Source organism: Equus asinus, chromosome 16 (assembly GCF_041296235.1).
Source record: "Equus asinus isolate D_3611 breed Donkey chromosome 16, EquAss-T2T_v2, whole genome shotgun sequence".
Classification (NCBI taxonomy): domain Eukaryota; kingdom Metazoa; phylum Chordata; class Mammalia; order Perissodactyla; family Equidae; genus Equus; species Equus asinus.
Genome location: NC_091805.1, coordinates 22,050,806 through 22,075,049, shown reverse-complemented (window position 1 = coordinate 22,075,049; position 24,244 = coordinate 22,050,806). Strand labels below are relative to the sequence as shown.

The following is a 24,244-nucleotide window of genomic DNA, read 5'->3' as shown; positions in this document are numbered from 1 at the left end:
TTTGCCAGATATCTTTCTCTTATTGATTTCTTTACATATGTGCACTGATCAGTTATCAGCTGCCTACCCAAGGGGAACCCTCTGCAGATTTGCAGAGTTTCCTCTCTGTGCAGCTGTCTCCTCCTTAGCAGTCTGTCCTCTGAATTCTCACTGCCTTGTCTCCCCAGGCTCTTAGCTACATCTCCTTAACTCAGGATGTCATTTGGGTGCCTCATGGGTTTCCCCTCCCAGTACCACACCCTGGACTCTCAAAGCACAAACCTGTGGTAATTGAAGGGCTCACTTTGGTTTCTTTCGATCTCTCAGAGACCACTATCCTTCATTGCCTGATGCCTAGTGTCTTAAAAACAGTTATTTTATACATCTGTCTGTTTTTCGGCTGTTTAGTTCCTATGACTTCATCTTGCCTTGGAGTGGAAGTCTGGACTGTGTTTTTTAACATTTTTTTTCATCTCTTGCTGTATCTGGTATAGCACCATTTTCAGGAGAAAAACTCCATGTGTACAGATGAAGTGTACAGGAGTAGGAGGCAGAGGCCCAGGTTCTAGTCCCCTGTGCTTGGAATAACTGATTACACGCCCTTGAGCAAACATTTAACCTCTCTGAATGTAGTCATCTGCCCTGGCCAGTCTAAAAAGAGTAAGAATTCACATTTAATGAACCTGTGCCATATGACAGGCACTGTTCTAAGAGCTTTATGTAATTATCTCATTTAATCCTCACAGGACAGTTTAGCAAAGATTATCTCATTTAATCCTCACAGTGTTCCTATGAGGTAAATTTTATTAACCCACATTTCATGACGAGGAAACTTAGCCTTTGGCCAAGTTAAGTATCTTGCTTCAGGTCACTCATCCGGTAAGCTCCGTATCAGTGTTTAAAGAAATTCACAGCCTGTGTCATACTGCCACACACTTGACAGGTTTGTGAAAATTGAGAGCGCATAATGGATACAAACATGACTTACAGAATGTAAAACAGAGAAAAATAGTAGCTATTTGGTAATAATAATTCACTATCAGTGAATTAATCTCATTTCTGACTATTTCTGTAAATACTTCTAAAGAAAAAAAAGTCTTCAAGGACTTTGGGATACTTTATTATTCAACATGTTTATAACTCATCATAGATTATAAGCAAGAAGAATTAGAAGTTTACGTCACAGACTTGCTGAAAATGAAGAATATTTCTATTGCCTCCAAGCAAGTTTGAACAGATACAGGGCCCTGTATCAGTGAGGCCTTTGATTTTCTACACTGTGCTAGTTAGTGAAAGACTCAAATGAAGAGAACGTTTTATCTTGTCATCTGCTTATCAGACACAGCTGGAGCAACACGTCCCCTCTGCCTGCCAAGCCAAACTTCAGGCCAAATTAGGCCTCTGCTCCCTGGGGGGAAAGAATATGATTTGACATGATCCAGGCAATGCACGTTTGCACTGGCTTAAAGACCATTTCACATTTTGTTGTAAACAGTTTAGGCATCTACAGTCTCATCCGAGGTTACTTACGGGAAAAAAGTGTTCCTTTTTTTTTTCTGTTGTTGTTGTTGAATGAATTGTGCAAATAAGAGGAGGGAGTTGGTTGGCCCATTCCTTTCTGTCCACGCAGGAATGCTGACTTTCCATTTTTTTAAGAAAGGGATCTCAGACTTTTCCTTCTTAAGTGGTCCAAGACACACAGTTGGGGTCACTAGAAGCAGAAAACAATTATGGACTTTATAGTATAAACAAATAGAAAAGTATTAGAGGACTGAGTACTTTTTAAGTTTTAAGGCCATGTTCTTAAGTCCAATAGCTGATGGCACAAGTCAATGGAGGGTTTTCAACGTGTTTGTGTAGAAAGCTGATGAAATTCTAAATTCCTCTCATCTGAAAGACTGTAGTGACAAAATAGAATGTCTTTTATTTTTCAGTTTTGGAAATGAGAACCTGCTTGTTTGTTGGTTGGTCTTCCCTTTAGCTTCTAAACCCGTCTGGCATGTAGAATGGATTCCTGTCCATTAACTACCTCTGGTCCTACAAGCTGTCTCATGCTAGGTAGAATTTGTCTCAGGATCTAAAAGTCAGGCAAGCTGAATTATATTTTCCAACCAGAAAATGCCAACATGCAGATTAAGACTCAATGCTGCCACACTTGGCCAATTAACTAAAAATGTTTCTCTTGAAATAACCCAGAGTCATTATATCTTCATTCATTCATTCCACTGTTTTGAAAATAAGTTTTCTCTTCTGCTAAAATGATACAGTTCTTTAAGTAAGCAGCCACTAGAAATTCTGGTCCAAAAACACAATCTTTTCCCAATGAGAAATAGTTTCAGATTTCTGATTTCTGTTTTGAAAGTTTCAGTGGGCATACTGAAGCAGTACAGGAAGAGATGGTTGCAACAGTGTGTTCTTTGGACTGTCCGTGAATCAATGAAAGTGAGACACATCTCATTCATCTTTGTACCCAGGTATCCAGTTCAGCACCTCACACAGAGCAAGTACTCAATAAAGGTTTGTCGCATGAATAAATGATGAAGACTTTCCTTTCTGGCTTCCAGTGGAAGATGTCAAAAGAACCAGGATATTATGTGCATGCTCCTGAGGGAAACTGACCTTTTCGGGATTCAATGATGACTCAGGTTGGATTTCTAAGGTCTCTCCCAGACTTATGATTCTTTAGTTCTTTTCAATATTGAGTTTTCATTTCATTGGATGTGCATTGGAGCATTTCTAAGCCTTTTCACTGAAAAAGCCTTCTTGATCTTGATACTAAACTGCTTATGAGCAAACCCCAGAAAGTTATGGAGAGGTCTTCTCTCATGTTAGGCTTTCATCGACTTAACATTAGCAGAGCCCAACTGCCTGAAACCAAATAAGAAATGTTCTTTGAGTGTGAAGTGATGCCTGCTAAAAACATCTGAACTCTAGAACCTATGTAAAGACAATGTGAATGGTCATAGGAAGTCATTATTTATCACTGGCATGCCTATCCTCATTTTTGAAGCTTTGTCTCCTGGGATTTCTGTCTTGTCAGATTTTATGAGCTTAGTTGGAAAGCTTTAAAAAGGCAATGCTGTGAAATGTAGCACTGATTAATTAAGCTACATATCTTTCTTTTGTATCTTTTCACAGTTCTTTAAAGAAACCATCAAAGATGATGATTGACACATGAGTGGGATGCTTGTAGATAACAAGAGCAGAGAAATAAGCCATGGGATCAGCTGTGCAGATAGTACCCAAATACATCTGTTCTGTGGGCTTGTGATGCCTCTTCATGCTTACCAACATGCTTTTCTCTTTTTTCACTACTCTACTTCTTTCTTTTCATTTTTTATGATTAGGTCAGTGAATGATAAGCACCTGCCTCTTACAAATATTTTAGACCAGTGCTTCTCAAACTTTAATGTGTTTATGTTGCTAAAGTGCAGATTCTCATTTAACAGCCCAGGGGTAGTGGGTAGGGTGGGAATCTGCATTTCTCATGAGCACCCGGATGATGCCAGTGCTGAAGTCTGTACCTTGACTACCCAGCTTTAGGCTAGAGCAGCTGTCCTTAGTTGCACATTTGAGTCACCTGGGGGAGTTTTAAAAATACTGATGCCTAGGCCCCAGACCAATTAAATCAGAATCTTTGAGATAGATCCAAGCAATGGCATGCCGGTAAATGTTTAGCAACAGGGTCTTCTAGGAAGAAACACCCTAATTTGTAGCATTTGCCAATTTCCATGATGTAAATACTCCCATCATTTCAGGTAACAAACATGATGCCACTGAATGCGGAGTTGGGAAGATTTGCTAATATTCAGCCTTTGGGCCAGTACTAGCTGGCTTCAGCGCCTCAGTGGACTGAGGCATTTGCATTTTTTTTATAGCTCCCCAAGTGGGTAAGTGGTAAATGTGATTCCAATGTGAGGCCAAAATCTGCTATTTTAAAGTTACTCATCTCTATTATTTAAAATACATAATGTTTCTGTTTCTTCATTTAGTGCCTTATTGCCTTAGTGCCCTGAACTTTTCTGTCTGCTCTCTACTCTCCTACCTCATCAGCCCACTTTCATTCTTAAAACTATCTTAGAACCTGCCCAATGTCACACCACCTCTAGCCCAATATTTAGTTAAGTACTTACGAGTTCCCATTTAACCTCACTCCTAGAGGATGCTTCGGCTTAGTCCCACTCCACCCAGCCTGAGTGTTACTCCACTCAGTCGTACCTGCTTTTTTATAAGACAGTAGAATGCCTGCAGCCCTGTTGTTTTAAAATCCAAATTGAAAATTTTTCCGGAGTCAAAGTCAAGTCCCCAGGAATGGTGGCAGCAATCTTCTTCCAAGTTTAACGTTCGGCAACACCATTCACCTCATTCAAGTAACACGGAGATCAGGGAATGAAAATCCTGAGGATTCACCTTCTGGCTCTGCTACTGATTGTTCAGTGACTCCAGGCAAGTCAATCATCCTATTTGAGCCTCAGTTTCCTCATTAGCAAAATGCAGATAATAATAGAACTTACTTCATAGGATTGTTGTCTGAATTAAATTAGGCATATAAAGACACAGTCACAGTACCTGGCACAGAGTGGGCGTTCAGTAGATGTTAATTATCACTACAACTGTTACTACTAGTATAATTCTACTGATGACAATAACTTCATGTTCTAAGAACTCAGGGAACTCCGATATGCATCAACGGAGACATTCAGAAGGAAGGAGATAACCTGGCCAGGGTTCAAGGCTGGCATGAGCTGCTCACCAGTTCAGGGACACCCCAAGTCCTGGAAATACCCACACGTTCCACACAGTATCACATATTTTTGTATTTTATCTAACCTTGGCTCATAACCTCAACTTTCCTTTCTTAACGGCCTCACTCCCCTTTTATGGATTGAGGCAAAATAGAACCTGCCATGCTTCTGTTGGCATTCCCAGTGCAGAAGCCTTTATATGATAATTTTTTATGTGCTAAGGTGAATGAGAATGAGGAAGAAAGAACTAATTTTCGATTCCTTTGTTATAATCAGAAAGAAGTCTTAGTTTCAATGTCCTTTTGTGGCTCCCGGGGTTACTCAGGACACAGTGAGGACTATTTAAAGGACAGACAGACCATTTCTACTCAGGAAGAGGTTAGCTAAATGAAGAATTGATGTTTAGCAGGAAAGAAGTGTGGACAAATGGCAACCTCCCACGTGGAAACTTTTGTCCTAAACGTTCACTCCCTTAAACAGAAAGCCACTTCCTTTGAATTGTAGGCTGTCCCTTTTCTTTTGAAATACATTCTTGCTTCATGATTTATGACTGCTATACATGAGAAAAGGTTTGTTCCACAGAAAAATACAGCGTACTTGTTATAAATGATATAATGCACTGGTGATGGCAGTCCAGTTTTGTGAGGGGTTACATATTTCATTTTGCAAAGAAGCAAAATTCAACCTTTGGCAAATGGCACCCGTTCTATCAAAGAATATAAAATACATCTGATAAGCAAAGGAATTTTCTCTTTCAAGGCCTGTTTCTATTTCACCTTGTCTAGATTAACTCTCTGACTCCTACCCCCCACCAAAACAAATAAACAAACGAAAATCCTCAAACATGTTTTAGGAATCTATTATGTGCCAGATATTATGCTGAGTTCTCTCACATAAATCACCTCCAGTCAGAACTAATTGCTCTCCTCCATTTTCCCATTAATTTTTTTCCCCTCATTGTTTGGAGTGGGGGTAACCTGGGGAAACGCAGATTGAAAAAAGACACGGCATCAATCCAGGTGAAATATGAGTGTCTGGAGCTAAGGCTGTGGGAGTGGAGAGAAGGGACAGATTAAACAGATGGAATTAGTGAGCCTTCAAGATTGAGTAGATGTGGAGGGAAAGGGGAGGGTGGGATCAAGGATGAGTTCCAGCCCTTCAGCTTGGGTGATTCAAAATTGAGAAGGTAGAGTAGATTGCCGGGGGATGGGGGGCAGGGGCAGGGATCTATGAAACTGCTGACTTCAGGTAAAAATAAAAGAAGCTGATTATTATGCACTAAAATTATAAAAATGACTACTTCAGAGGAAGGATTTATAAACATTGGTGTTTGATTAGTAATCCCCTTCCAATGGCTTCTAGTTAAGCCATCAGCCATCTAGATTGACTCAGGATAGAGAATTAGGTATAGCCGAGTTTGTCCAGAAAGACCATGCCTCAGCCTGAAACTAACATAGGTTCATTCTCTGCATAGTTCTTCAGCACTTACTCTGCACAGATGAATGGGACTCATTGCCTGTCCTGGTGAAGGTCTTCAGTCTGGACAGACAGATGTGCAAATGACTGACTGTGATAAAATATGATAAATCCTATGATAGAAATGCATACTAGGTGGGGGCAAGGCACCCTTACCACCCACTCACCAGCGTAGGCCAGATGGTGCCACACCCACCACTGGACCTATTTATAATACAACAGACCTGATCCTTGACTGTTGCCACCTCCATGCCCCTTTATAGGCAGGTGAGGAAGAGAAACTGAGAGGACTTAAGCTTTGCAGTTAGACGAATCTGGGTTCCAAGCCCAGATCCACGTTTATTACCTGTGTGACCTTGAGCAAGGCAGTCTATCCTTAGAAACCTCTGATTCATCGTCTGTAAAATGGAGATGACTGCTTCATCAGGTTGTTGTGAAAATAAAACTGATTAAGATATATTAAGTGGATGTCATACAGTAGGCATTCAATAAAAGTTAATTCTGAGACTGTATTCCTATTTCTCATTAATGTTTAGATAGTATCATCGAGAAAGAATGAAATTCTATGGATGAATATTTAATCATGCCCTAAAAACTCTTTTCTGTAGGATAAGCTGAAGTGAGTAGAGTCAGAACATTGGTCCTAGCAGTGTGTCTGTCTCCAGTGAGTAATTTAACCTTGAGCAAACCTCTTACACTGTCAGCTGATTTCCTTATTTATCTCCAAGCCTGGAATTTTATCTTTCCAGGCCCCAGAAACTCTCCTGTTAAAAGGAGATACCTTATACTTGCCATAATGTAATATTTCTTTTATTTGACTTGAATTTATTATTGAATGATTTAGTTTTAATTTTTATCTAGGTCGAACATGTAAGTTTAAAAGACTAGTAATTGTATGAGTCTCATAATGGAAAAGTTATAGTCCCTTCTCCATAAGTACCCCCAATTTCAGTCAACCACGTTCAGTACTTTTAACTGTTTCTTTAGGAATTTACTTCCACATACCTAAATAACATCCTTACACTACAATTCTTGATTGTCTTTTAAGTTTTAGTTATTATTTATTGACTTCCCACTATGGGAAAGAAGGACTTAATACTCCTGTTGTAAACAAACACACACAGACACACACACCCCTCCTCTTTCATCCTTCCTAGGTAGTAGAACATAAATTTTGGTTAGATATTCAAATCTTTTTTTTTTTTTTTTAGGAAGATTAGCCCTGAGCTAACATCTGCTGCCAATCCTCCTCTTTTTGCTGCGGAAGACTGGCCCTGAGCTAACATCTGTGCCCATCTTCCTCTACTGTGTATGTGGGACACCTGCCACAGCATGGCTTGCCAAGCGGTGCCATGTCCGCACCCAGGATCCCAACCCATGAACTCCAGGCCACCAAAGCGGAACATGCAAACTTAACTGCTGCGCCACTGGGCCGGCCCCCTGATATTCAAATTTTACATTGTTATTCACAGTTAAGTCAGATCCTGAATGTGACTACAAACAATTGCATTTCTTTCCTTCTACAACTTTTCTGTTTCCCTGAAGGTAAGAATTTCATTGCTTTTCTGTTTGCTTAGTTTTCTTCCTAGTATCATTAATTCATCCCAAAATCTTTACAGAAAGTATAAATATTCTTTAGCTGTGTTTAAACACATCTGTAATCTCTCCATTTATGGAAGACATTTCTCTAGGAGTCCTTCATCCTCTTGTTCCAACTGGACCAGATGCTCCCTAGATCTACTGCGTAGTGGAATTCCTGGGATCTTATCTCCTTTCACCATCCTCCTGGGATGCTCTGCCCCTCACTCTGGTAATGCACTCTCTGTTTCCTGGATTCTACGTCTTCGTTCTACTTGTTTTACTCCCTCATTTTGGAGAAGTACATTCTTCAGGAGTGTTTTCTAAAAAGGGAAGAATGGCTTTTGTTTTTGAGACATTGCATATCTGAAAATCTCTTTATTCCACTCTTACATCTGATTGGTAGTTTGACTTGGTGCAGAGTTACAGATCAGAAATATTTCTTTCCCCAAATTTTAAAGCATTGCTCCATTGTTTTCCAGCTCCTAGTGTCACTGTTACAGTCAGGTGTTACTATGATTTTCAATAATTCCTAGGTGAACTATTTTTTGTTTTATTTCATTTTTTTTAATCATTGTAAACTTGAAATATTTTCTCTTTAACTCTAATGTCTTGAAATTTTATAGTTATATGTCGTGGTGTAGGTCTATTTTCAACCTATGAAAATAGGTTGTCGGTGGACCGTTTCAAACTGTATTCCTAGCTAAATAATATTTTCTAATATGCTGCCCAGTCACAAGTTTAAAAGTCACTTTCAGATTTGTTTTATTTCTTATTAGAATTACTGTTTGACATTATTTTAAGTGGATGAAGAGGCTAGAGTTCAGAGAATAGGAAAGGCATTTCTCAGTAAATATTGAGATATTGAATTTTCTGTGACAAGTTTCTTCAACCTCTTATAAAACAAGGTCTTTACTAGCTATGAGGGATAAAGACAATAAAATTCCCTGGCTTAGGTCATGTAATGGATAAGGGCGATCCTGTTTTCTAACACAGATACATAGAGAGGAAATTCCTTTTCAACTAAACAAAATGGAGGACATGCATGAATAGTTTAAATGTTTCCCAAGTGAGAACAATATGTCCAGTAACAGAGCGTCATGGGATTTATTTCTCAATTCCTTGGTACAATATTCCATTTTAGCAATGAATAGGCATCATTCACTCTAAGACAGAGGAACGGTTAGATTTGCATTTGGAATTGTAAATGTAATTTGGCTGGGGTGTGCATTAACATAACTTTTGGAAAAAATGTTGATATTTACTTTACAAATGACTTTTTAATGCCAGTTTTCATCATTCTTTCTGTCTGGAACTGTAAAAGGAAAAAGTCTTTCTAATATAATGAAAAAGTTGAGTTAAAGATTAGTACATCTAACATACGCTCTCACTAATTATGCTTATGAGGTCAGTTGTTCTATGGAAACTCAACCTCATTTATTGGACATCTTTAGGAAATCATCAGTTCCATGAAGAAATGTATACACACACCTTTAGTTTCATTTTACCTAGTTTTAATTAAAATCTTCCTCAAAGATATTATTTACTTGGCTAACTTAACCCAGAACCACATTTTTAACAGATTTTCCTGAATATTTATTTATTGCTTCATTTACTTAGTCCACAAGTGTTATGTAAATTTTTCTTGGTGGCTCAGGATCATCATCTACATTATTGATTATGTTAAACTTCAAGACGGTTTTGCCCTCAGGCACCGTGGAGCTGCGTAGGACAGTTGGCCCTAAATATAATGCTTTGAGAAAATTATGCTTTGTGAGAAAAAGTTCCTTGTGACTCAGCAAAGAAAAACAAAACAACCAAATAGAAATAAAAATGAATAGGCATTTCACAGAAAAGGAATAATAAATGGCTCATAAACATAGGAAAAGATTCTCAACTTCTTGGTGACCAGAGAATTACAAATTAAAACCACAATGAGTTGCCACCATATACCAGCACTCTAGGAAGCCTGACAAAACCAAACGTTATTGAGGATATGCAGCTACAGAATTCTTTTATACTGCTAGTAGGAGTCTAAATTTGACATTATCCAATGAAGTTGAATATGCACGTCCCTACTACCCAATAATTCCATTCCCAGGTGTGAAATGACTAACAAATTATCCAAAGAGTATTTACACGGGATGGGGGAAAGTAGAGAGTATGATCACACAGGACACAGAGAGGGATTCAAAGGAATGGTAATGTTCTAGTTCTTCAGTCTCATTTCATTTGACCAATGTTTATTAAATGTCTACTTTGTGTCAAGCACTGCTACAAGTACGTCAGGTACAAGAAAAACAAAACAAAGACTCTTGGCCTCATGGAGAATATGTTCTACAAGGAAAGACAAAAAAGTAAACAACAAATGTAACAAATTATTATTGTGTTAGAAGGTGATAAGTTCTATGAAAAAAATAAGAAGGTGAGCAAGTTAAGGCAGATGAGAGTGGATTTATGGGTTGCGGCATTAAATAGGATGATAAGGGTAGGCTTCATTGAGAAGGTGACATTTGAGCCAAGACTTGAAGGGAATAAGGGAGTAGCCACATAGATATCTAGGGGAGTAGTATTTTAAGCAAAGATGCAATGGTCTGAAGATGGCAGTGTGCTTAGTGTCTTTGGGGAGAAATGGAAAGGGCACTGCAGCTGAAAAAGAATAAGAAATATGGTCAGAGAGGTAGAGATGTCAGTAGGGCCTTACAATATAGGGCATTATATGCTGGGTCAGGCATTGGCAAACTTTTTCTGTAAAGGGCAAGATTGTAAATATTTTAGGGTTTATGGGCCATAGGGTCTCCATTGCAAATACTCAACTCTGCTGTTGTAACAGGAAAGCAGCCATGGGTAATATGTTATGAATGGACATGGTTGTGCTCCAATAAAATGTTACAAAAATAGATGGTGAGTGGATTGACCTGCGGGCTGCTGTTTGCCAAGCCTGTGCTAGGCGACATGGGGAGCCATTGTAAGTTTTGAGCAGAAAAGCAGCACGTTCTGACTTAGTCATTTAAAAGGACCATTCTGGCTGTTGTGTTGAGTGTAGATTGTAGAGGGTGCCGAAGAAGAAGGGAGTTCTTCTCTTATAGTAATCAGGCAAGAAATGAGAGTGGCTTGAATCTTGATGGCACAATTGGGGTAGAGAGAAGGGATCCATTTCTCCACTTTTGAAAGTAGAGGTAACTGGATTTGCTGACAGAGTGAGTGGATGTGGGTATGAGAGCCAAGGATGACTGTAAAGCTTTTGCCCTGAGCATCATTTAAAGAGAGGAATGTGTTTTCTGGTTACACATCACTTTCAAAATTGTATATTATATTTTATACACTTTTATTTCTGGTATATTTAACAATTTTTTTAAGAGAACATGTTCCGTCCAAAGTCTGGTGTTTAATTCAGCAGCCCGACTAACCAAATTTTACCTTCTTATCCTATTTCACCAAACAGAAAATTCTGTTTTCCCTCCTTCCTATTGCATTTTTCCCCCAAGGATAAGAGCTGTCCCAAATAGCACAAAATGAGTAGACAGACTTGGGAGAAAAAGAATCAAAATGTCTAGAATAAATGGAAACTGAAGATTCAAGAATAGAAGTCTTTCCTTAGCATTTAGATTTTTTTCCCCCACCATTCTCCTGAAACTAGTCATATGTAAGGGGACATCAGCAGCTACAGGAAAGGAGAGAAGAGAAGGAAAGTTGAAGGAAGGGTGAGAAGGAGAGAGAAAGGGATGAAGAGAAGGAAAATGCAAAGCACTGCTGGCTCTGCTGAGACGACGCCAAAGCAAAAGCTATCATTGATGAGGAGAAATTTTCTGTTAGATAAATTTCATTTCTCCAGTGTTACTAAAAGGGCAAGAGAGAAGCTTAAGAAAGGGAAGAAAAACAAGATCTATCCCTGGGACCCTATGCTGAAGTTCCTGTAGAGTATTCAATTGTGCTTTTGACAATGGTGGTGAATCCATTTATAGTGAAATGATGTCGGAGAGAGAGGAAAAGAATTGGGGTTTTCAATATCATTCAAAAGAAACAGAAGAGAACAATGTGCTTTACGGAAGTTCAAAAGATCTTGGAATTTTAAGGAAAGGAAACCATGGTTAGGAATGAAAATGATTCTTGCCCCCATTGGAATTTATAATTTAGAGGGAGAAGACAAATACATACAAAAGCAAAGAAGCAAAGAGGTGGGTGGGAATATGGTACTACCCAGGCAGTCCGTTCAAATTGGAGCACTGGTGCTCTGGTGTGGGCTGTCTCTAAATTTCAGCACCTCTTGAGGCTCCTGAGGCCGAGGGCAGAGAGAATGTTTACGAACTATTTCTGGTCTAGAGCAGGTCTTCCAGCCTCCTCCCACGTTTCATCTGATAAGTCACCCTCATCCAATCTTAACATCTATAACGTTCTGAGAGTCAAAGCTTGCCCTGGGCTGAGATTCCAGACCAGACCTAGGTCTGAGAGGAAATAAAAATGTCTTTCCCTGACACATCTGAGACAAGGAGAGATGCCAAGGTGGAGGATTCAAACCAAGCCAGAAAACACACGGGGAAACCCAGAGAAGAAAGCCTCCAAGGACATGTGAGTCAGAGTCATAATCTGGGGTACAGGGCAAGTACAGAGAGAGCCAATAGTTCAACACTGGATTGAGGAGAGCAGGCACAATTAGACCAAGATCAAAAGGGAGGTGAGAGTGGGAGCTGAGAGACTGTTGAACATCTGCTAGTATTTGCAGCTTGATTTTATGGTTTCGTGTGGGTGTATTAGCCTGGCTTAAAAGTATCAGGGGTGGGGCAGCCACTTGGCACAGAGTGCAACCACATGGAGCTCCAGTGGTAGAGTTGAGAGATGAGGCCGGAAAAGGACTTATGGGACTACTCACTCCTTGGGACTGTTCACCAGAAGCAGGTGAAGACATTTTAAAACAGAAAATATAAGGAAAAAAGGAGTATTTGGTGTAACTTATGAATGTGGGCCCTGAGGTTGTGTTTGAACTACATAGCTTAATAGTTCCACTTAATAGCTATGTGACTTTGTGCAAATAATGTAAAACTTCTGAGTCTTAAATTCCTCATCTTTAAGGTTGAGCTTACAATACCCAACCTACATTTATTGATATTATTACTTACAATAATAATATTACATATAAGTATATATGAAGTATATATATGAATTATATACATAATTATATATAAATGAATTGACTTGCATGGTACTTGGCGTATAATAGGTGTTCAATAATTGGTAGTTCCCTTCTTTCTCTCTTTTTATTATAATGTTCCTTGACAAATGATTGGATTAGTCAGTAACTGATTATCTATTGAGAGGTATTATTTGCATAAAAATGTAATATAAACTGTGGGCTTCAGTTAATAATAATGTATTAATATTAGTTAATCAATTGTAACAAATGTATCACTAATGCAAGATGTTAATAATAGGAGAAATTGTATGTAGAGGGAATAGGTATATGGGAACTCTCTGTACTTTCCACTCAATTTTTCTGTAAACCTAAAACTTCTATAAAACAATAAAGCCTATTAACTTTTAAAAAATGTATGAGGCAGTACAGGTGAAGATAAAGAAGTAAAAGATATGGTCTCTGGTCTCTAGAATTTTACAATTTAGTTGAAAATACAGATATACAAAAAGGAAGAGCCCATTTATGGGGGCAAGGCATACCTTTTTAAGAGGTTAAACCAGGGTCTTTAAGCAGCAGCACTATTGACACTTTGGACCAGATAATTCTTTGTTGTCAGGGTTGTCTGATGCACTGTAGGAAGTTTATCAACATGTCTCCAGATTTTGCCATGTGTCCCCTGGGAGGTAAAATTGCTCCTGGATGAGAATCACTTAGTTATACAAGAAATCCTCTTTTTCACCCCCACCTCCCATTGATCTGACAGCAAGTCCGATAGTGTCTCACTCTTGCATACCTTGCATCTTATTTTGTACCATAAGATATGCCCTGAGATATGCCCTCTACACCTACAAAGCCACCATCATCTCCTCTCTAGACCACAGCAATCAACAGCTAAACCACCCAACCTGACACCCCTGCTTCTACACCATCTCCTTCAATTCATCCTCCTCACTGGACGCAGTGGTCACTTAAAAACATAAATCCAAAGCATATCACCTCCCTGTTTAAAATGCTCTTGTACAGAGATTCTTGACTAGGTGGCGCATTGGATTCATAAGGAAGCCTAAAAACAAATGCTGATGTCTGTGTGCCAGTCCCCAAAATTCTGATGTAGTTGGGCATCAGGATATTTTTCTGAGTTTTAATCTTGATATTTTACACTGACCTATTTTTCAGTTCCTTAATTCTCTTTTCACCTATATCTAATCTACTATTAAATCATGTATTGAATTTTTAATATCAGTTATAGTATCTTTCAGTTCTAGAGATTCCATTTGATTCTTCTCTATCTTTAATATCTTGAACATATTAATTATAAGATATTAGAGATATTAAAAAGGTACTTTACAATAGGTGAATCACCTATAGATCTGTTTTTATTTTCTTTTGTTTTCTTTTGATTTTTCATAATTGTGTTGCCTTTTTTTGTTTTTACTAAGTGTCAGACATTATGTATTAAAATTACAGAATCTCTGTTTTTAGGCTTTGTTAGGGCTGGTCTATTTTAGTTTTGCTGTCACTCCTGGGTATATCCTTTACCGCTAAAGTGTAGCCCTTCTGTGGCTTAAGAAACTCCAAAGTGTTTACCTCAGTCTCAGCATCTTGGTGGAGAATTCCAACCTCCCTCTCACCAGCACTGTGTGGCTGCTGAAGTTTCTGCTCAGCAATTCAGCCTTCATCTCCTGGTTGCTGAGTTTCTTGGAGCCTTGCCCTGTACATGCAGAGCTTAGCAGTTATCCAATACTTTGAGGGAAAATTGCACAAGACTTTTAGATTTGCTTTCCTGCAGTTCTCACCTCTCTGGGATTTTCCTTTCAAGGAAAAAAGCCAGCATGAATACAGGCCTAGCTTCCCCTCTCTCAGGCATCATAGTCCCTGAAGTCCTACCAGAGTTGGTTGTTCTCCAGTCACTTCACACAGTTGTTTTGTGTACTTTGTTTAGCTTTTAAGGTTATTTTCAATGGAAGAATTACACCAGTGCCAGCTCCTCTATCATGTGTGGCACCAGAAATCTTGGCATTGGGATATTTTTTAAAGCTTTCCAGGGGATTCTAAAGTATAGCCAAGATTGAGAACCACTGCTGGTGGTTTACAATTCTATTTAGATTTAACAATTTATAACAATTTGCCTCAGCCTATAAACTCTGAAAAGCTCAGGGACTTCTCTGCCTTATTCACTGCTATATCCATATCATCTAGAACAGTATCTAGCACATAGTCAGTTTAACTGATCAATCAACAGTATAAATATCAATATAAAAGCTATAACAAAGAAATACCCCCCTAAGGTTATCAGCTGACTCAGAAACCTTACAGGCTAGAAGGGAGTGGCACAATATCTTTAAAGTGCTGAAAAGAAAAAACCTACAGCCAAGAATACTCTACCCAGCAAGGTCATCATTCAGAATAGAAGGAGAGATAAAGAGTTTCTCAGAAAGCAAAAACTAAAGGAGTTTATCACCAATAAACCAGCCTTGCAAGAAATGTTAAAGGGACTTATTTAAGTGGAGAAGAAGAGTCCACAAGAAGGAATAAGAAAACGATTTAAAAAACTAAAATAAAATCACTGGTAAAGGCAAATATACAGTAAAGGTAGCAGATCAAGAATGTATGAAGCTAATATGAAGGTCAAAAGACAAAAGTACTAAACTTATCTATTTCCATGATAAGAGGTAATGGATACCCACATACACAAAAGAGGTAAATAGGATATCAAAATCATAAAACATGGGAGGAAAGGAGTAAAAGAGAAGAGCTTTTAGCAAGAGATCAAATTTAAGAGACCACCAAGTTAATGCAGATTGCTATTTACATAGACTATTATATATGAACCTCATGATAATCAGAAACCAGAAACCTATAATACGTATAGAAGAAGTCAAGAGAAAGGAACCCAAACATAATACTAAAGAAAGCCATCAAACTACAAGCAAAGAGAGCAAGATAAGAAGACAGGAACAGAGAAGAACTACTAAAACATCCCGAAAAAATGTAACAAAATGGCAATAAGCAATACTTACCAATAGCTACTTTAAATTTCAATGGACTAAATGCTACAATCAAAAGACAAGGTGTCTTATTGAATGAAAAATCAAGACCCACACATATGCTGCACACAAGAGACACTTCAGGCCCAAAATCACTCATGAGCTGAAAGTGAAGGGATAGAAAAAGATACTCCAAGCAAATAACAAAGAAAAGAAAGCTGGGGTAGCAATACTTATATCAGACAACAAGCATTTTAAAACAAGAACTGTAACAGGAGACAAAAGAAGGCACTACACAATGATAAAGGGAGCAACCCAACAAGAGGATATAACACTTGCTTATATCTATGCACAAACATAGGAGCACCTAAATATATAAAGCAATTATTAACAGACATAAAAGGAGAAATAGACAGCAACACAATAATAGTAGGGGACTTTAACACTCCACTTACACTAATGAATAGATCATCCAAACAGAAGATCAATAAGGAAAAATTGGCCTTAAATAACACATTAGACCAGATGGACTTAGTAGATATATACAGAACATTCCATCCAAAAACCCAGAATACACATTCTTTTCAAATGCACATGGGACATTCTCCAAGATAGATCACATATTGGGCCACTAAACAAGTGTCAATAAATTTAAGATGATTGAAATAATGCCAAGCATCTTTTCTAACCACAAATGTATGAAACTAGAAATCAACTATGGGAAGAAAACTGGAAAAACCAAAGATTAAACAAAATGCTACTGAACAATTATTGGGTCAATGAAGAAATCAAAGGAGAAGTCAGAAAAATACATGGAGACAAATGAAAATGAAAATATGACATGCTAAAATTTATGGGATACAGAAAAAGCCGCAGCAGTACTAAGAGGCAAGCTTATAGCCCACAGGCCTACCTCAACAAACAAGAAAAATCTCAAATAAACAATCTAACAGTGCACCTAAAGGAAATAGAAAAAGAAAAATGAGCAAAGCCCAAAATCGGTAGAAAAAAGGAAATAGTAAAAATCAGAGTAGAAATAAATGAAATAGTGACTAAAACATCAATAGAAAAAAATCAATGAAATGAAAAGCTGGTTCTTTGAAAAAATGAAGAAAATTGACAAACTTTTAGCTAGATTCACCAAGAAAAAAGAGAAAATTTTCAAATTAGTAAAATCAGAAATGAAAGAGTTGAAATTACAATGGACATCTCAGAAATACAAAAGATTATAAGAGAATACTGTGAAAAGCTATATACCAACAAATTGGATAATCTAGAAGAAATGGATAAATTCTTATACTCATACAACTTTCCAAAACTGAATCATGAAGAAATAGAGAATTTGAATAGACCAATCACCAGTAAGGAGATCAAAACAGTAATCAAAAGCCTCCCAAAAAATAAAAGTCCAGGGCCAGATTCTTCTCCGGTGAATTCTACCAAACATTCAAAGACTTAATACCTATCCTTCTCAAACTCTTCCAAAAAATTGAATAGGAGGAGAATCTTCCTAACTCGTTCTACAAGGCCAACATTACTCTGATAGCAAACCAGACAAGGACAACACAAAAAAGAACATTACAGGCTAATATCACTGATGAACATCAATGCAAAAATCCTCAGCAAAATAACAGCAAATCAAATACAATAATACATTAAAAACAATCATACACTCCATGGGTTTTATTCCAGGAATACAGGGCTGGTTCAACATCTGCAAATCAATCAACATGATACACCATACTAACAAAATGAAGAATAAAAATCACACAATCATCTCAATAGATGCAGAGGAAGCATTTGACAAGACACAGCACCCATTTATGATTAAAACTCTGAATAAAATGGGTATTGAAGGAAAGTACCTCAAAATAGTAAAGGCCATATATGACAAACCCACAGTCAACATCATATTGAGCAGGGAAAAACTGAAAGTCATCCCTGTAAGAACAGGAACCAGACAAGGATGCCCACTGTCACCACTCTTATTTAACATAGTATTGGAAGTCCTAGCCAGAGCAATCAGGTAAGAAAAAGAAATAAAAGGGATCCAAATTGGAAAGGAAGAAGTGAAACTGTCACTCTTTGCAAATGACATGATTTTATATATATAAACCCTAAAGAATCTACCAAAAACTTTTAGAAATAATAAATGAATCCAGTAAAGTTGCAGGATACAAAATCAACATACGAAAATCAGTTGCTTTTCTATACACTAACAATGAAGTAGCAGAAAGAGAAACTAAGAATACAATCCCATTTACCCTTGCAATAAAAAGAATAAAATATCTAGGAATAAATTTAGCCAAATAGTGAAAGACCTGTACACTGAAAGCTATAAAACCTTGTTGAAAGAAATTGAAGAAGACACAAAGAAATGGAAGGATATTCCATGCTCTCGGATTGGAAGAATTAACATAGTTAAAATGTGCATACCTCCTAAAGCAATCTACAGATTCAATGCAATCCCTATTAAAATTCCAATGACATTCTTCACAGAAATAGAAGAAAGAATCCTAAAATTTATATGGAACAACCAAAGACCCTGAATACCTAAAAAAACCCTGAGTAAAAAGAACAAAGTTGGAGGTATCATACTCCCTGATTTCAAAGTATACTATAGTATAGTAACCAAAACAGCATAGCACTGGCACAAAAACAGACACACAGATAAATGGAACAGAATTGAGAGCCCAGAAATAAACCCATATGTCTATGGACAGCTAATTTTCGACAAGGGAGCCAAGAACATACAACGGAGAAAAGAAAGCCTCTTCAATAAGTGGTCTTGGAAAAACTGGTCAGCCACATGCAAAAGAATGAAAATAGACCATTATCTTACACCATGTACAAAAATTAACTCAAAATGGATTAAAGACTTGAATGTAAGACCTGAAACCCTAAAATTCCTAGAAGAAAACATAGGCTCCTCAATATCCAGCTTAGCAGCATATTTACAAATGCCATGTCTGACCTGGCAAGGGAAAAAAAAGAAAAACTAAACAAATGGGACTGCATCAAGCTAAAAACCTTCTGCACAACAAAGGAAACCATCAACAAAATGAAAAGACAACCTAACAATTGGGAGAAGATATTTGCAAACCACATATCAGATAAGGGGTTAATATCCAGAATATATTAAGAACACATGCATCTCAACAATAAAAAACAACCCAATTAAAAAATGGGCAAAAGATCTGATCAGACTTTTTTCCAAAGAAGATATACAGATGGCCAAAGGCACAGCAAAGGATGTTCACCATCATTAACTAGCAGGGAAATGCAAATCAAAACTACAGTGAGATATCACTTCACTCCCATCAGAATGGCTATAATTAACAAGAAAGGAAACAAGTGTGGAAAGGATGTGGCAAGAAGGGAACTCTCACACACTGCTGGTGGGAGTGCAAAGTGGTACAGCCACTATCGAAAACAATGTGGAGATTCCTCAAAAAATTAAGAATAGAGTGACCATATGATCCACCTATTTCACTGCTAGTATTTATCCAAAGATCATGAAAACATGAATGCTTAAAGATATATGCACCCCTATGTTCCTTGCTGCATTATTCACAATAGCCAAGAGTTGGAAGCAATCTAAATGCCCACCAAGGGACAAATAGATAAAGAAGATTTGGTATTTCTACACAATGGAATACTACTCAGCCATAAAAAAAGATGAAACCTTGCCATTTGCAACAACATGGAGGGACCTTGAGGGTATAATGCTAAGTGTAATAAGTCTGACGAGAATGTGAAATACTGTATGATCTCAGTCGTAAATAGAAAATAAAAACAATAATAACAAACATACACATAGATACAGATATTAGATTGGTGGTTACCACAAGGGAATGGGGAGGGAGGAGGGCGAAAGGGCGGTGAGCACATGTGTACAGTGATGGATGGTAATTAGTCTTTGGGTGGTGAACGTGATGTAGTCTGCACAGAAATCAAAATATAATGATATACACCTGAGATTTGTATAATGTTATAAACCAGTGTTATCTGAATGAAAAAAAAAAAGGATAAGTAAAATCAAACAAAAGAACAAATGAGGGACCTAAAGAATGCAAACAGTAATATTTTACAGAAATGAAAAAAGGACTATGGCCTATTAATAAAAAGCTTTCCAATAAAAAAATAACTTAATATCTCATCTCTCTGTATGAGTCTAAGCTTTGGGGTATTTATCTAACTGAACTGGTTTTAAATGGAAACTGAGGTCAATGGAGTATGAAGGATGGCTTTGACGATGTCGTAAAATGTGTGGGTCAGTGTTAAACACTTCACTTCTTTGGTCAATGATCTCAGAGTGACCCTGCAAAAAAATGACTTCAGCTGACGTGAGATAATAGAAAATATACATCGGCATCTACCCTCAGTTCCTGGCACAGAGCTCCTGAAATCACTGTAATTTCCTAAGTGATAAGAGCACTGGAGCATCTTGGTTTGAATATTTGGTCTTTGAGCCCAGTTCCTGACAAAGTGCTCCAGAAACCTCTGTAATTTCCTGAGTGACAGGATGTCTTTTGTCCTAAGGAGGTGACTCTGGATGGGTTCCTGGATGGCTCCTGGGTGAGGGCTGGTCCTCAAAAAGACCAAGCCATGATTAAAAGCTTGGAATTTTTAGCTCCATCCTCCATTCTCTTGAGAAGAGAGAAGGGCTGAAAATCCAGCTAATAATACGTCATGCCTAAATAATAGCACCTCCATACAAATCCCAAAAATATGGGGTTTGGAGAGCTTCCAGGTTGGCGAACACATCCACACCAGGAAGATGACATACTCCAACTCCACAGAGACAGAAGCTCCAGTGCTCGGGACTCTCTCAGACCTTGCCCTATGTATCTCTTCACCTGGTTGTTCATCTGTATCCTTTATCATATCCCTTAATAAACTGATAAACATAATTAGGTGTTTCCCTGAGTTTTGTGAGCCATTCCTAGGAAATTAATCAAACACGAGGAGGGGAGGCCAGCCTCGTGGCCAAGTGGTTATGTTCACCCACTCCCCTTGGGCGGCCTGGGGTTTTGCTGGTTTGGATCCTGGGTGCGGACATGGCACTGCTCATCAGGCCATGCTGAGGGGGCATCCCACATGCCACAACTAGAAGGACCCACAACTAAAATATACAACTATGTAGTGGGGGGCTTTGGGGAGAAAAAGGAAAAATAAAATCTTTTTTTTCTCTTTTTTGAGGAAGATTAGCCCTGAGCTAACTGCTGCCAATCCTCCTCTTTTTTCTGAGGAAGACTGGCCCTGAGCTAACATCTGTGCCCATCTTCCTCTACTTTATATGTGGGGTGCCTACTACAGCATGGCTTGCCACGCTGTGCCATGTCTGCACCTGGCATCCGAACCAGCAAACCCTGGGCCGCCAAAGCAGAATGTGTGCACTTAACCGCTGCACCACCGGGCCGGCCCCAGAAAAATAAAATCTTTAAAAAAAAACCAAAACCAAAACAAAACATAAGGAGGGGGTCATGGGAACCTCTGATGTGTAGCCAAGTCAGACAGAAGTTGTGGGTAACCTGGGGACCTACTACTTGCAATTGGCATCTGAAGTGGGGTGGGAACAGTCTTGTGAGACTGAGCCCTTAACCTGTGGGATCTCACACTCTCTCCAGGTAGATAGTGTTAGAATTTAGTTAAATTGTAGGACACCATCAGCAAGTATTGTGGAGAATTGCTTGATACGGAAAAAACCTCCACGCATTTGGTGACCAGAAGTGTCAGAAGGGAAGTGTTTTGTGTGAAAGTAAAGGAGAAAGACACAGGAGGTAGACTGGACTGAGGTTTTTCCTTCACAGCTAAGAAGAGTCAGAAAACTCCAAAAAACATTGTTGGCAATTTAGAGTTAGAAATATTGCAGATTAGAGGAACTAGCTGGCCCAGCAGTTGAACTTGCTAAAGTGTGAACTCAAATCAAAGCCAGCTGAAATGGTAAGAACAAAACAAAATGGGGGGCTGACCCTGACTGTAGAGGCTAAGTTTGGCACGCTCCACTGTGGCAGCTTGAGTTCGCAGGATCCAATCCCAGGTATGGACGTACACCACTCGTCAGCCATGCTGTGGCAGCAACCCACATATAAAGTGGAGGAAGACTGGCACAGATGTTAGCTCAGGGCTAATCTTCCTCAGAAAAACAAACAAACAAACAAAAAACACACAAAAAAACTTGCTGTGAACATCTTATAGTTTAAAAAGATTAAGAGAAGCCCAGGGCAGCATTCTGCTCTCTTACTGTAGGTTCTGCAACTTACATTAACATTGACCTAAGAAAAAGAGGGAAAGCATATCCATCTCCAGATGTCTGAAGCTTGCGTTAGCCCCATACACTTCTACATCCCTTCTTTGGTTCTTGCTTCTTGTCAACTGGAGGGTTTTTTCAGGTTGCTTCAGAACCTCAAAGTGACTAGTAGCAGGTAAGGCCTGTGAAATGCCTTGGTGGCACCTACTATTTCAGTTAAGGCTGTTCACATTCCTACAATATAAATCTCTCCTCCTTCTCCCTCTTTGAAAATTTTCATGATATCTGGTGTGATCACTAACATACACATAGAAAACAATCTTAAAAGCTAGGATGGGACCGCCTTGCCCCTTGTAGAGCTGGTTATCAACAGCTCAAATGTTAAACATTATAAACAGGAGTAAACACACCTGGCAGGTAACCTAGAATTGACAGTTTTAGTCTCAACTGTGATATGCAGGGATTTAGTAAAATGAATAGTGAGACTATCTCATGTGGAACTCTGTTTTTCTGGGGTCCTTGGAGGGCGAGGAGAGTGAGGAACGAGAAAGGAGATTTCTGGTTGAAGCCCAGGGATGATCCAGCTCCCTATAACCCTCCTCCTTTTATGATGCTGACACTTCAAGACTTCTATCATGGCTATAGTCTATACGGGGTGTATGCCATTAAAACAAGAGCGATAGCCTCAAGAAAACACAATACCACTGAGCTGAACCCATTGCCTCTGACAGAACACTTGCATTAGTTTCCTAGGGCTACCATAACAAAGAACCATAAAGTGAGTGGCTTAAAACAACAGAAATTTGTAGTCTCAAAGTTCTGGAGGCAAGGATTTCCAAAATCAGGTTGTGGGTAGGTCCATGTTCCCTCTCAAACCTGTAGGGGAATCCTTTCTAGCCTCTTCCTAGCTTCTGGTGGTTTGCTGGCATTTTTTGCATTCTTTGGTTTGCAGCTGCTTAATTCCAATATCTGCCTTTATTGTCACATGGCATTCTCCCTGTGTGTCTCTGTCTTCACATGACCATCTTCTTATAAGGACACCAGTCATATTGGATTGGGGCCCACCCTTCTCAAGTATGGCCTCATCTTAACTAATTACATCTCTAATGACCTTATTTCCAAATAGGGTCACATTCTGAGGTACTGGGAGTTAGCACTTCAACATATTTTTTCTGGAGGGACACAATTCAACCCATAAGAACCCTCATGTGGGCAACCACAGTAATCACGCCAGAGATGAGAGGAAAGAAACTATCTCCTCTGTGATGGAACCTAGTTCTATGTTAATAATATTCTACTGGGATGGAGACACGTGGCTACATGAACTGTATCTCACTCATACTCCTCTATTCCCCACAATCGACTCTTCTCCATGTAATGGTGTACAAAAGAGACTACCACCCAATGGTGATAGAGCAAAGCTTTCTCAACTGAAAGAAAGCTTCTATTGATATCTATAGGGAGTTATTGACCCAGACTTAATGTCTGCTACCACTTCCAAGGACTCAGGCTTCAGGATGAAAATCTACTATTCTGAGTGAGCCCAACAGTGGAAATGAGAAAGTATGTCTTTTTTTATCTGCCTTTCCAATTTGTTTGCCAAGGTCGTGTCTCCCTGTGATAAAAGCCATTCACACTTCACATACCAGCCAGTTGACTATGGCTCTGAGGTTATTAGAAAGAGAGATGGGCAAGAAACTGCCAGATGTTTTTTTTCTGACTGTCTGGAAAAAAAGACCACTAAGGCCTTTCTTAGGAAGGAGTGTTTGTCCTCAGAACTCCCTCACACACCTTAGTCATTGGTGAATACTTTAAGTTTGAGGGGATGAGAAACAAACATCCAATTTATGGCACTGCTGTTAACCAGGATTTCTTCAAGGGCAACAGCCAGCTGGGAAAGAAATTGTTAGGAGTGGCGGAAGAGGATATTTACATAACAGTAGTGCCTAATTTGCATATGTCGACTCAAATTATATTGGCTGTTGGAGGGCAGCTTTAGAAGTTAAAACTCTCCTTATTTCTACCCTGAAGCTTGGTAATTCAGCATGATGCAGTAGAAAGAGCATCAGTTCAGGAATCAGAAAGACATACGTTT

General features: G+C 38.7%; 1 long non-coding RNA gene across 1 annotated transcript in view; it reads right to left on the bottom strand.

The window, feature by feature from the left end:
* Nucleotides 1-1,083: 1,083 nt before the first annotated feature.
* Nucleotides 1,084-24,244, bottom strand: part of LOC123277574 (uncharacterized) — a 58,172-nt gene continuing 35,011 nt past the window's right edge. Inside the window, exons 4-5 of the long non-coding RNA XR_011494833.1 lie at nucleotides 1,510-1,690; nucleotides 1,084-1,387 (exon numbers count right to left, since the gene is read on the bottom strand). This is a non-coding gene — a long non-coding RNA (uncharacterized lncRNA). The remainder of the gene's footprint in view (nucleotides 1,388-1,509; nucleotides 1,691-24,244) is intronic.